Source organism: Lissotriton helveticus, chromosome 7 (assembly GCF_964261635.1).
Source record: "Lissotriton helveticus chromosome 7, aLisHel1.1, whole genome shotgun sequence".
Taxonomy (NCBI): Eukaryota; Metazoa; Chordata; class Amphibia; order Caudata; family Salamandridae; genus Lissotriton; species Lissotriton helveticus.
Genome location: NC_136068.1, coordinates 1,019,421,073 through 1,019,434,575, shown reverse-complemented (window position 1 = coordinate 1,019,434,575; position 13,503 = coordinate 1,019,421,073). Strand labels below are relative to the sequence as shown.

Genomic DNA, 13,503 nt, shown 5'->3' with positions numbered 1-13,503 from the left:
CCCCTATATATTGGATCTGTATGATGTGCCTGAATTCATTCCACTAGGGGGTAAACTCCTTTTGGGTGACCTGGGCAACCACAAAATAACGAAAGTATACCAAACTCTTATTTCTAACAGCCCGGACACATTTTCACCCTCAGAGGTAGATATTGGGAATCGTAGAAAACAAAGGTTGGACTGAGGCCCTGGGGGTGCCCCTGGAAGTGGCTATACCTGCCTGCAACCGACTAATATAACTCAAATATCTCCACAATGTGTACTATATAAGACCCACCGGTGGGGAATCGGGGTTCTTGCCTCTCGGGCTTTCCTCTATTGCCGCACAGAAGAAGGTACATTCCTACATGCAGTGTGGGGCTGCTCCATGCTGGACCGGTTATGGCACAGAGTGACGTGCTGTCTCTGTGAAGTCATATCCTGGTCAATCCCACTAGACCCGAAATTGATCCTCGTACATGTCACAAACAGTCTTGGGGAGAACAGATAGAAATGACAACTCTTGTTTTTAGGACTAAGCTTGGCAAAGTGGGATATAGCTAAGGCATGGAAGGCTGAGGGCCCCCTTACCTCGCAACCAGGAAAAAGGGAATGGATCACTGCATTGGTCTTGAGGTCTCGATGTACCAAGTGAGGGGATGCCTGTGGAAACACCCATAGAATTGGCTGGGGTGGGTGGATTATAGAGGCATTGTGTTGGACCCTGGCCATGCTTTGAGATCATGCATGGATGATGCGATTCAGAGGGTCGGGGGTGGGAGGAGGGGTGGGAAGGCCGGAGACCTTTGTTCAAATTGATGTCCATGCCATGTGTTGCTGTGCTGCATTTGGGAGGGGATGGGAGGGTCAGATATGGAGACTCTTGTTAATGCTTATGGATATGTTGACATTATGATCCTGCATTTATTTACCAGCCCACAAGGCCATGGATCACTGTCAAAACTCAATATATTCTGTTGTGAAAAAAACAGACTTGTATTGAACAATTTCTAATATATATTTTTTTTAATCGAACAGGTTTTTGATGGGTTTATTTTTCACTAGAGGTACTATTTTTATTCTTCATGTTTGCAAACATGCTCTCTCTTTCATATGAAAGAGCTATGCACGATGGCTTTAAGTGGTTTGTGGAAAGGGGATGGTGTGACCATGTATTATATGGGATAAATTATTTCCTGCAGTATATGATAAGGATATTGCAAGTCACCTCGGAGTTCAATAACCTTATAAAGAAACTTGGCCTTCATCCTTGTTCCGCTATATAGTTATAGAACTCTTTGGTGATTTACAATATCCTTATAATATACGGCAGGAGGTACTTTATCCCTCATATAAATATCAGTGTATGAAGTACTAATAAAAAAAAGTGCTGTTGGCTAAGAAAAACAGGATTGTTTGAATGTGCCACCTATAACCCTGGGCAGTTCTTCTTTACTCTCTTCGCCCCTAGAGATAATATAGTTTTCAATAGCCATGGACAAAGGTTGGAAGTAAACCCCCCACAGCTAACACATTTTAAATCACTGGCAACAACTGTTTTGCTTTTGTAACTCCCACACAGTTGTACCCTTTACATGAATCTTGGAAGTATGAACAGCTGGATATTTCTGACCAACAAACTGAAAGTAGGTTGCTATTCAGAGTAACGAGTAAGTGAAGGATAAAAAAGCACCTTGCGCCCTCAGGGCTTTCTTCTACTGGGTGCAATGTAATGGAAATGACAACTTGACATGGAAATGCGGTGCATGAAGTGAAAAGACTGCTCCCAAGGACAAGCAAAAGTTAAACCCACACAACACAATTGTATTGTTGCGTTGGTATGTTGTATTTTCTTGAGATGTTTATGTACTGTATAGAGTTGTGTGTAGTGTTAGTGGGTTTTGTTACATTGTCTTCTGTTCTTGTGCTGTTTTGTATTTGTGTCTTGTGTTTTTGTGCTGTATTGGTATGTTACTTATTGTCCTGAAGAGTTTAGGTATTATATAGAGTAGTTGTGTTGTTGTCTGTTTTACTTTTTTTGTTGTTCTGTGGTCTTGTTGATTCATTTAGGTTTTTTGTGTTGATGTTTCCGTGCAGGTTCTTTTGTATGGTGCTGTATAGTGTCTTGTTTATGTGTCTTGTTGCATTGAGGTTTTGCTGCATTGTAGTTGTATTTTGTACCGTGTGTTATGGCATAACACCATATTCTGTTCTCGTGCTGTGTTATGTTGTTGTGATACTGTTACTGTGTTGTTGTTCTGTTACTGTATATTCTTTTACTGATATGTTGTTGTTATGCTGCTGTCTTCTTCTATTTATTTGTTAATTATTTATAAAATCTTATTTTATTATATGCTATTTGCTATATGCACCTCACTGGTGTCCATCCCTATTGATAGCATACTACTTATCAAAGGTGCAGCTTCCACAGGGTCTTTAACTAGTAATGCTTCTCATTGTATCAACTAAAATAGTTTAGCTCTTTGCGAACGGAGAAGAATCCCTGTACATCTGTTCTCTTTCTGGCTTTGACTATCAACCCAGTACCCTCTAGGTGGAATAGAGACCACTGGCAACCATTCTCTCCCATCCACTCTGGAACCATTCTACTGGGAGCTCTTCTCCCTTTTAGGCTTGGAATCATGCTGCTCCAGCCCCTTTGTTCACACTGTTAGTTAACCACTTGTTAGTCACACAAGACGTTTTTCTGGATCCTTCTCTATAAGGTCAGAAAAGTACCTTCTGAACGGCCCTGATTGGTTCTGAAATATTTAATGGATTTAGGAACTGGAAATCATTTGCTTCCATCACTCTTCCCCATTTATTGCAACCACAAACTATGTTATATATCCAGGTCACAAATGGAACTCTATTTGCCTTCTTGCTTTCACGGAACCTCTGCAAGTCCTGGGCTTGTTTCAGCCCATACCGCCTAATCAGTGCATCCTTCATGCACGTATATGATGAGGCATCCTTTCAATGCCCTCAGCCCTTTCAGAAGGGAGACATCTTGGCAGAGTCACTGCCTTGGATTTATCATTCAGATTTTGCACCTTACATTCAATCGGAAAACTGTAGAATGTCCCTAGAATGTCAGTACTAGTCCCAGAGTTAACTCCTTTATCATCTTCTAACCTGACCTTTTCATTCTAGGTTTAACCTTGTCTTCTCCAATTCCCTACCTCTCTCCTTTTACTGCCTCTACTGTTGCCTCTTCCTCTCTTCCCAGCGCACTCATTCTGTCTATCCAGTTGCATCTCCTCTTCTTCCTGGAGGGCTAATCTGAGTTTCTCCCTCTCAAACTTCTCAGCTCTGTTTTCGTGCTCGTCCTTAGTTTTCTGAAGGGCTACCTCAAGTTTCAGAATCTCAGTAAAATCTAACCTACCTATGGGTGTGTTCCCTGGGACGACGGCCATGGGTACCCTAAAGTTGGTGGAGAAAACAATATAGGAGACACTGTGGGGGAATGTCTAGGAGAAGTCCACTCTTGTGCTCCCAATGCTACATAAAAACATACAAAAAGATAATACAGTCTACAATGTCATATCACTTGGATTACTGCAACACTCTGGAGTAGATTTACAAGCCCCTTGCACCACTCTAGTGTCACTTTTAACATGGGGAAAGTGACGCAAAAGTGGAGCAAGGGGCTTTTAAATCTGCCCCTCTATATTTAGGACTTTTGTTGACAACTGCAGCCAGGTTGCTGGGATTGCAAAATTAGGCCAAAAAACTCTTGTTGAGAGCAAAATGTTTGACTCAACCATGCGAATATTAAACATTGCTATGGCTGCCTGTTAGTAAGAAGGTATTGTTCAAAATAGCATATGCGGCTCATTGTGCCTAATAAAAAAGGCCCGGAAATTCTCAACCTAATTTTGCCCAGAAAGGTGTGAGATCTTTTTTATTCCTAGCCTCTAAATTATGGAATAATCACCCCTTTCATCTGAGGGTTGAAGCTGATCCCATTTGGTTTCGTGAAGATTTTAAGACATGGCTGTTTCAGTAAACTGTGTCACATTTCCAGGTGCCCAGTGCCAGGACACCATTGTTTGGGTAACAGTCACACTTTATAAATCTATCCTACCGTCATCATCAAAACCGAGCAACATGTACACCCCTTTCGCACTTGACACTCAAGTTAGTGAAGTTGACCAGTCCAAGGCTAACTCAAAGACTTGGTGTGCAATTAGAGACTCAAAGGTAATTAAAACAATAAGTCAAACAATACAATAACTCAATGCCCACTCAGTGCTTAATCTTAGACAAGAAGAAGTACTTTTCATAAAACACACACAAGGCAATATTGTATATAATACCACAATAGGCAGTAAATTGTACTTGGGTGTTACAGTGATCATGGGGAACCAGTTTAAACTGTCCCCATGGGGCATCTTCTTTGGTACTCTCTTTAAAACAACAGTCCCCCATTATTCTCTGTAGTTCTCCGTTGCAGGGGTATTTGGATGTAATAAGTCCCTGGGATAGGCTGAACGGGTTGTGGGAGAGCACTTGTGATTATTTCCATGACATACATGCAGACTTCGCTCCTACTCGTTAGTGTTCCTCAGATTGCACAGTACATCATGCTGTCCATGTGTTCATGGCAGGGTAGGCAGCACCTGCTCACTTGCGAGCAGTGTTGGGAAAAAATATATATCCATATGTATGTACTGCGTAGTTTACACAGTTAGTTCCAATTCTCACCAGCACTGTTTTAACCTACTAAGCTATCCCGCTTCTCCCTACACCAGCTGCCAGCCAGGTCCTCCGCAGCACACGCAGACACAAGCACCCCCCTCCTTCACAGATCGTATTCTAGCCCTGGACCAATGCTCTCACTTTCCTTTGACAGACAGCCCCGGCAGCCACAGACCTCCACTGAGAGGCCCTATTCTCTCTTTCATACCATGCACATCTGGTACCAAATACCTAACAGAAACCTCTATACTGGCTTCACATCTCCCACGTTAGCTAAGCTCATTAGACATTCTGAACACATAGATGTAGTTTCCTTCCCAGAGCCCCCGACAGCTGCATATACTGCAAGTTATTGTACATATCTTTCTGTTCATGTTATGCTTGTGCTGCATTTCTATATGTTTGCTCATATTTGATACTGTGCCTACTTTGTCTAGTATTACATATATAAGGCCCAAACACTGGCCACTCATGGGAGAAGAAGCTTGTTCTGCGGGTACAACTTTGTGTCTTCCTTGACCGGCCAACAAGCGCTGGTACCTACAAATACATGTCGTCTGTTCCTGAGCCACTGTTGTCTGGTGTCTTCCTTTTGTCGCTCTGGTGAGTGTGCAAGAATTATTCACTCACAAATGGTGGCCTGTACAAGGAGATGTGGAGAGTCACGCAGGTGAGGTAAGCGCTTTGCCGCCGTAGCCCTTCAACACTTAGATAACGTTGGGTCTCCCTCTTCACTCAAGCATAAAACAGGGGGCTGAGGAGTTAACTACGAGTTGCTCCATGTCAGTAAGCTTGGTCAGCAGAGGCAGATTCCTAAAGGGGATCATAACTTCCATGCAGAAAAGCCTGTGCCAGGAGGATTTGGGAGACCTCAAGGGCACCCTCCTGGAGTGTGGCAGGGGGAAACATCTGATTATCCGGTTGCACTAGAAAACAAGGAAATGCTTTTGATTATGTGCACAAAGGGAAATTGGTTATTGAAAAGCATTTTACTTGAAATATATGTTGACTGCTGGTGATGTTCGGATCAGTTTTCATTACATTTTTGCATAGAACAGTGTTTCTTTGAATTATGTGCGAAGTGGTGTATTACTGCATTGGATTTCGAATTGTTTTAATGAGGTGTCTCTGAGTTGTCGACAGCTGGTTATTTTTTCCTCTCTGTCACTACCTAATATCTTTACCCTTGCAGGATATAATTATTGTGTTTATTTTTTTGAGAAATATTTGCACATTGTGAGAAAAAGGCACATTTTACAGGAGTTATGGGTAACAAAAGTTCTAAAGGACACTGGAAATTGGTTAGTCCCCATATGTAGAAAAAGACTAGAAAGTTGTTTAAACAGTTGGCGGGAAAGAGTGGTTTTAAATTATCACCAGATAGCCCTGCAGGTCAGGTAGTTGAGGAGACGAATTGTCTAAAGGAGTGGTTCCCAAACTTTTGACTCCTGGGGACCCCCACTGAATCACTACTGGAAGCCGGGGACCCCCAAGCAATTTGTACAGTTTGAATTTCTTTTTAAAAACGCCTTTTGAAGCAGAGGCAATTTCAAGAGGGAGACAGCCTGAATTGGATCTATTGGCATGGACATGTATGCATACAGCAGTGTATTATTTAGCGGTACAAGTCTCCTGCTCTCAGCCATAGCAGCACCTCTACATTCTCATTCCAGAGCCTTGGAGTGGTGACCCTTCCTTACAGCAACAGGTTGAATGATTGTAAATTATTAGCATTTTTACCTATTCACAGTTTATGTAGGTCTAAAATATTATACAATTATGAAGCATTTTAGAATAAAGACATGCCCCAAGGAGCAACGAATATTGTGAAAACTCTAACAAGATAGTGCACAAAGCGATGAGTCCAGTGTACAGAGCAAATTCAAGGTCCATATTAGGAGTTCATCATGGAAGTGCAAAAGATGGCAGGAAGGTATCTGCACAGGAGGCATATTGTTTCAGCGAGATCATGGAACAATGCTATGCCAATTACCATAAACCCCTGTTAGATATAATCTTTAGTCACAGACAGCAGAACAACATTTTACCACCAAGGGGTGAGCAGTGCAGTTAAGGCATATTTCAGAGAGGCCTCGAGTGGCACCTGACATTACCCTCTCCTGTTAGGATGCCCACTGCCCCGTCCCTTGCCAACAACAAACTGCAAAGGCTACACAGAATAAGAGCTTGATATGTCTGAATATGAAAGCTTGACAGCACACAAAATTCACCCAAGGGCTTGTGGAAAGTGAGCAATCAGACAGCAGCACGAAAATCCTACTGCTGATCCTGGCTGCATCCATTTTTACCTGCCTGCCAAGTAACAGTAACCTATACACATGTGCCTTTCAACGCTTTATTGCTTTTATTGTATTGCCTGTATTTTCATTGTTGTGTCTGTGACTGCTGTTGTCTGTCTTCCCCCGCTGCCTGTACGTGGTCTGTGCCCCTTTTTCTTCCCTCTGTTCCCCTCGCTGTCCCTGTGCTCTCTCTGCCCGGTCTTTCCTTCTGTACCCCTCGCTGCCCTGTGTCTCTGCCCGGTTTTCCCTTCTGTTCTTAGCTGCCCCTATATTTCTGTGTTCTGTATTTTGCCTCTGTGCCACTCGTTTTTTGTGCCCGTCTGCCCTCTGTGCCACTCGTTTTTCCCTCGTTTTTGAGCCCCTTTTGCCTTCTGTTCCACTTGTTTTCCCCTCGTTTTTTGTGCCTTTCTGCCCTCTGTTCCGCTCGTTTTCCCCCTCGTTTTTTGTGCCTCTCTGCCCTCTGTTCCACTCGTTTTTTCCTCTTTTTTTGTGCCCTTTTGCCCTCTGTTCCACTCGTTTTTTGTGCCCTTCTGCCCTCTGTTCCACTCGTTTTTTGTGCCTTTCTGCCCTCTGTTCCACTCGTTTTTCGTGCCCTTATGCCCTCTGTTCCACTCGTTTTTTGTGCCTTTCTGCCCTCTGTTCCACTTGTTTTTCCCTCGTTTTTTGTGCCCGTCTGCCCTCTGTGCCACTCGTTTTCCCCTTGTTTTGTGCCCCTTTTGCCTTCTGTTCCACTCATTTTTCCCTCGTTTTTTGTGCCTTTCTGCCCTCTGTTCCACTCGTTTTTGGTGCCTTTCTGCCCTCTGTTCAACTCGTTTTTGCCTAGTTTTTTGTGCCTTTCTGCCCTCTGTTCCACTCATTTTCCCCTCGTTTTATTGTGCCCTTCTGCCTTCTGTTCCACTTGTTTTTTGTGCCTTTCTGCCTTCTGTTCCACTGATTTTTCTCTCGTTATTTGTGCCTTTCTGCCCTCTGTTCCACTCATTTTTTAGCCTTTCTGCCCTCTGTTCCACTTGTTTTTCCCTCGTTTTTTGTGCCCTTCTGCCCTCTGTTCCACTCGTTTTTTTGTGCCCTTCTGCCTTCTGTGCCACTCGTTTTTCCTTGTTTTTGTGCCCCGTTTGCCTTCTTTTCCACTCGTTTCACCAGCCGCTGTGCCCTCTGCGCCCCCCCCCCCCTGACTGCCCATTCGCTGCCCCTGCCTCCCGATTGTATTGTTGTGGTCTCACCGCCCCTGCGCCAACATTCACAGCTCTTGTGTGCTGTGAGGACCCGTGGGCGTTTCATTTTTCACTACAACGACAGGCACCCGAGTCCTGCGGACCCCCTGGAAATGTCTCACGGACCCCTAGGGGTCCGCTAACCACAGTTTGGGAAATGCTGATCTAAAGTATAGAAGTCCCTTTTGTACGCTAGTGTGAAAATGGACAATAAATTCCAAGAGGTAGAATGTATTTGGTTATCATGAGATAGATGATATTAAATATTTGACAAAAACTATAGAGTTGTGGGGTGATCCGGCATGGGATTCACACTAAATGAGAAATTGTTGACAGTAGTGGCGTTCAACTGCTAAAAAGAGAGCCCTCCTTTCAAAGAAGAAAGGCCAGAGAAATGCAAAACCACCCAGTCTCTTGAAACAGGGTCTGGGGACAGTTCTGCAGTGGTGAACAGTGAGTGTGCGACACCTAATAAAAGAGAACTAGAACTGGGGGAAAAATTGGTCCACCACAAATATAGATACTGTTTACTGGAATTAAGAAAAGGTGTGCTAACAGAGCAACATTTTCTGTCACTGTGCACACACTGTGGCTTTACAACAGCTGAAGTAGGCAGGGTTAGAGCAATTACAAACATCTCTTCTTCCAGAATGGGTGCCACTGTGATGTGCATTTGGACGCACCGGCATGAGCATGTTGGCATAGATAAATTGAAGAAACTGTTTATTGCCTCTAAGCCTCAAGGCTAGGAGAAGGAACAAACGATAAGCAAGTAGTTGAGAGTGCATTGACTGATGAGGAGGTTTTGTTGTTAGCTGAGGAAGAAAGGAACAGATTACCGAAATTAAATGTGAGTGGAGAATTCAATTCTTGGCTCCCAAGTAGAGGCAGTAGCAGTCACCCGATATAGGGACAAAGCTTTTTTTCTGCACAGATTGTTGCGCCTCCAACTCATTTTACAGCTCCTCCTCAACCAACTTCAATTTACCCATCTGTTCTCTTCCAGACCCCTACTTACAATGTGAAAGAAATAACACACACGCACCTGCTCCCCAAACAAGTTTATCCTGTGTCTCATATTTTCATATTTCACTTGAAGGGTGTCTGACATGCCAGCGAGCCCCAGAGAAAGTGGTTTCAGAACTCTGGTCCTGAAAGGACACATATACTTTTGATATGGCACGTGCTTTGGGACAGCAGCTGCGATTTTGACTTTAAGTCTGGGGGAAGATTTAGGGCTGAGTGCAGAAGAGAAAGAAAACAAGGAGAAACATGAGAAGTCAGCTCAACTGAGAAATGAGACAGACGAGTTACAGCAGGAGATTAACATTGAGAGAGAGGAAATGTTACATTAATAAACTCCTGAGTAAGCTAGTTGACAGAGAAAGATAGATACTTACACGGGTGCTAACAGAAATGTGTGAGAGTGCATTTACTGATGGCACACTACTGACCCATAACATAACAGCATCAAAAACAGTGTTGGGAGGGACAGTGATGTTGAAACCTTGGGTGCCTTAGAAGCAGCTCAGACGGCGAAAGCTTCGCCTGATCTGTTCACAGGCAGTGTGAAATATTATGAGTGGCTTTATAAAATGTGCACAGCACACCCCTCTTCCCAGGCATGTAAAATTTGTATTGAAAATAGGTCACAGAAGTAGGTGGCCGCTGATATAAAAAAGTGCTTTCCAAATTGCACAAAAAAGAGATTGGTTAATACTGACTAATAATATGGATGTCACAAAACGTTAAATGATGGATTGGTTAGAGTTAGTAAGGGACGCAATTAATGGCGTAGCAGTGAAACATGGAGATGTTTGTCAGGTTGCGACCATGTTCCAGAAGTAAGGTGGGTCAGTGGCTGATTACATTTTAAAGTACAATGAAGCATGGGATAATAGTGCAGGGAAACCGTGGACAACAGAAGCTTATAAAGTATTAGCTAATTAGACACTTATGAATGGATTGTTAGCTTCTGTGGCCCATAGTTGTAAACTGCGCCACCCGGATTGGTCTACTAAAGCATAACAAGAGTTGAGCACACTTCTGATAAATATGGAAAGAGATGGTATTTTTAAGGTAAAGAAGGACACAGCTAAAACTGCCTAAGGGGTGATGCTGCAGCAGGTGCAAAGAGAGGAGGAGTGTAAGAATACCAGAGAAGAGACAAGAGTAGAGATCAGTGTTATGTTTGCCTGAGGTGTGTGCACCGGGGGAGAGATTGTAGAAATAATAGAGGGAGAGGGTATACGAGAGAAAAATTGAGAAATTAGAGAAATAACAGGAATGATAGAAATTACAGAAACAACAGGAATGACATGTTGGATAGGAATGAGGTCCGGCCATCTGCACCGCGCTATGCCCAAATACATCCAAGAGACACAGCACTCCATGTGGAACCCTTTCTGGGGACAACAAGGATCACATGAGACAAAGTGAAGAGAGAGACGGTGACCCAAATTGCAGAAACCCCAGCCCAGTGGTTTATGATTAAGGTATCAGACATTCCAGAGGAGAATCCCATGCTTCCAATTAAGGTAAGAGGTAAAGAGATTCATTTCTTAATTGACAGTGGTGCGACAATATCAGCAGGGAGGGACAAGTTAGGTCCCAGCTGTGGCCAGAAAGTGACCACTATGGCTATGAATGGAATGCTGATTCATGAAGAGTTAACTGAACCCCTACTAGTATCTGTTGATGATTATAAAATGACCCATCGTTTTTCTTTCGTCACCACATGCACCCATCTATTTTCTGGGGAGAGACTTGCTCTGCAAATTTCATGCAACATTATATTTTGCACAAAATGGGATTTACTTACAATTATCTGAGGAAAGATTGGAATTTGCTAATAGAGCACTAACTGCCTTCAAATTAAGTGTGGTTCAGTGTTATGTACACCCTTTATCTTGTCTCTCCATACAACACGATACCAATAGACTCCGTTACAGGAAGGCTGCAGCATGCACCACATGGTTGACAGAGTGCTGGAGGCAATTACTTTGCTCCGGTACTGGCTAGTTGTGCCTAAATAAATGTTACTGAGGCACTAGCCAAGGAAGCTGCAGTAGAGTTCCAACACGAGGAGGCTTGCTGCCCACTGATCTTGCAGCTAGTTATTCGACCCGCCCATATACAAAGGGCCCACCCCTATTAAAACAGTGAGCACTTAGGTCGTAGTGGAGGCCTCTCGCATGATGTAGTTCTCACCTAGCACTCTCACTTCCTTCATGAAGATTGCTCTCTGCGGTCCTGGTTTCTCTCAGCACCTTCAACTTCTTGGTGCTGCAACTGTACTCAATCAGGCTGAAGCTCCTCAGTACCCCCTACCCACTGGTGTAGAGACCCTTTATGCTGAAAGAGAAATCTTGGCACACTTGCTGAACAATTCGATCCCATCTGTATAGCAAAATTGCAGACCGTAGTTGTGTAATCCAACAGTCAGCTCTGAGACAGGTTTTGGGCATTTCTGCCTCTTTGGTTTACTCCAATCAGACTGGTCCAGCCAAGATATTTTTTACAGGGTCCTAGCAGGGGAAATCCTAAACAAGGGAACAAAAGAAAGGGAGAATGCCCCACTTAACTACCCGGTAATCTGTGAGGGGTAGCCCTTCCAGTGAAGAATTGATCAGGAAAGGGCAAGGAGAACTCCCCAAGGTTCAAAGGGTCAGCTTTCTTCTCTCCTTCACATCCAAAATTCTGATTTACTAATAGAGTCCCTGGAATGTTCTGGAGGCAAGTCCAGCAATTCACATCTGGTGTCTGGGTTCTCCCAGCCAAACACAAAATGAATTGTAAGTTTTGGCTATGGCCACTTATCACACCCTCTCTCCACACATATCCTATAAGCACACAGCAAGGCACACACATGCAACAGGGGACAGGCAGACCAATTTTAAAAATGTGGACTAGGCTATTGGGTGTCCACCCACCCCCAAAAGCAGATTCAGGTAAATAGGCCTGCCTTGCGGGGGCAGGGGCTCATGGACTGCTTTAAAAAAAAGAATTATAGCAAAATAAAACTTACCTTCCCAACTCCGCCGGTTCCCGCGTCATCTCTCCTGCTTGCCTTTGTCCAACTCCATGTCGGAAAAGGAAGCAGGCAGCCAGCCTCCGACCCCTAAGCTAATCACAGTGCTCCAATGGAGAATTGGGATTGGCCTAAGCAGCATGACACAGCGCTCAGCCACGGGCTGTAGGGGTTGCCATGTTCTCCATGCAGGCTCCCTCCAGTGGCATAACTAGGCCTTATGCCACCCATGGTGGCTCCTACGTTTGCTGTGCTCAGTAAGGGCTAAGGGGAGACTGAGAAAGGGCTTTATTTCGTAAAGGCTTGCATCTTTCAAGGGTCTGCCTACGAAGGCTGGGTTTGGGTTTTACTTGGTGAGGACTTGCCTGTTCGAAAGGTCTGCCTGCGCAGGCAAGGTTTGGACTTTACTCTCCTATCCCATCTAACCAACCTGGGATCCCACATGGTCCCTCACTGTGGCTCAAAATTGTGTGAAAGGTCCCAAGGACATGGGAGTGTTTGTTGGGGAGCTACTCCCACCATTAACATCAGAATCCCTTGATCTAGCTGTGACAGAGAGCAACAATTTCAAAAGAGAGGCAATTGTAGCTCAACCACCCGGGATTGTTAGTGATTTTAAAAGTCACTACACCATGGGGGCCCGTACAGCAAACGCTGGTAGACCCAGATGGATGTGGTTAACTTCTCCCACGTTAGGCCACCCCAGAGCTGCTGGGGAATGAGAGTGGCTAAAACAAACTTTCACAATCAAGATTTTCAAAGTTGGGGGCGTGGTCTGCAGCAGCGGAAGATGGCGGCGTAGTTAGTTAGCTGCACTAGCAGCTTAAGCTTTACTCTCGAAGAGGTGAATCTCCAGCGGGCGGATTTCAGAAAGATGTCCGACAAGCCTCTGCTGCTGAGACTGGCATAGGGGCCCTTCAATCAAAGACGAAGAGGCTAGACAAAGTCAAAGTCAAAGTCAAAAGTTTTTTATTTGTGTTGGTACTCGACAGAGGACCACAAATATAACATAAAATACATAAAATATGACATAAAATACAAAAAAGTAAACATAGTAAATACATCATAGATTAATATAGAAACAACATAGTTTTAAAAAATTTGTAGAAATTATAACATACAAATTCGTTCGGAGGCCTTATGCCCACTGCTAATAGTTCTTTATCCTTTGTTAACCTGCAGGTTCTATATATAGGATCAATATATTGAGCACGAGCTGCTACTGTTTTTAAATTTGGGCAAACAAATAATAAGTGCTCCACGGTCTGCACGCCCCCTTGAC

At 43.9% G+C, this 13,503-nt stretch overlaps 1 long non-coding RNA gene across 1 annotated transcript in view; it reads right to left on the bottom strand.

Moving 5' to 3' along the window:
• Positions 1-4,315: 4,315 nt before the first annotated feature.
• LOC144767189 (uncharacterized) overlaps positions 4,316-13,503 on the bottom strand; it is a 91,476-nt gene continuing 82,288 nt past the window's right edge. The window contains exon 3 of the long non-coding RNA XR_013598093.1: positions 4,316-5,606. This is a non-coding gene — a long non-coding RNA (uncharacterized LOC144767189). The remainder of the gene's footprint in view (positions 5,607-13,503) is intronic.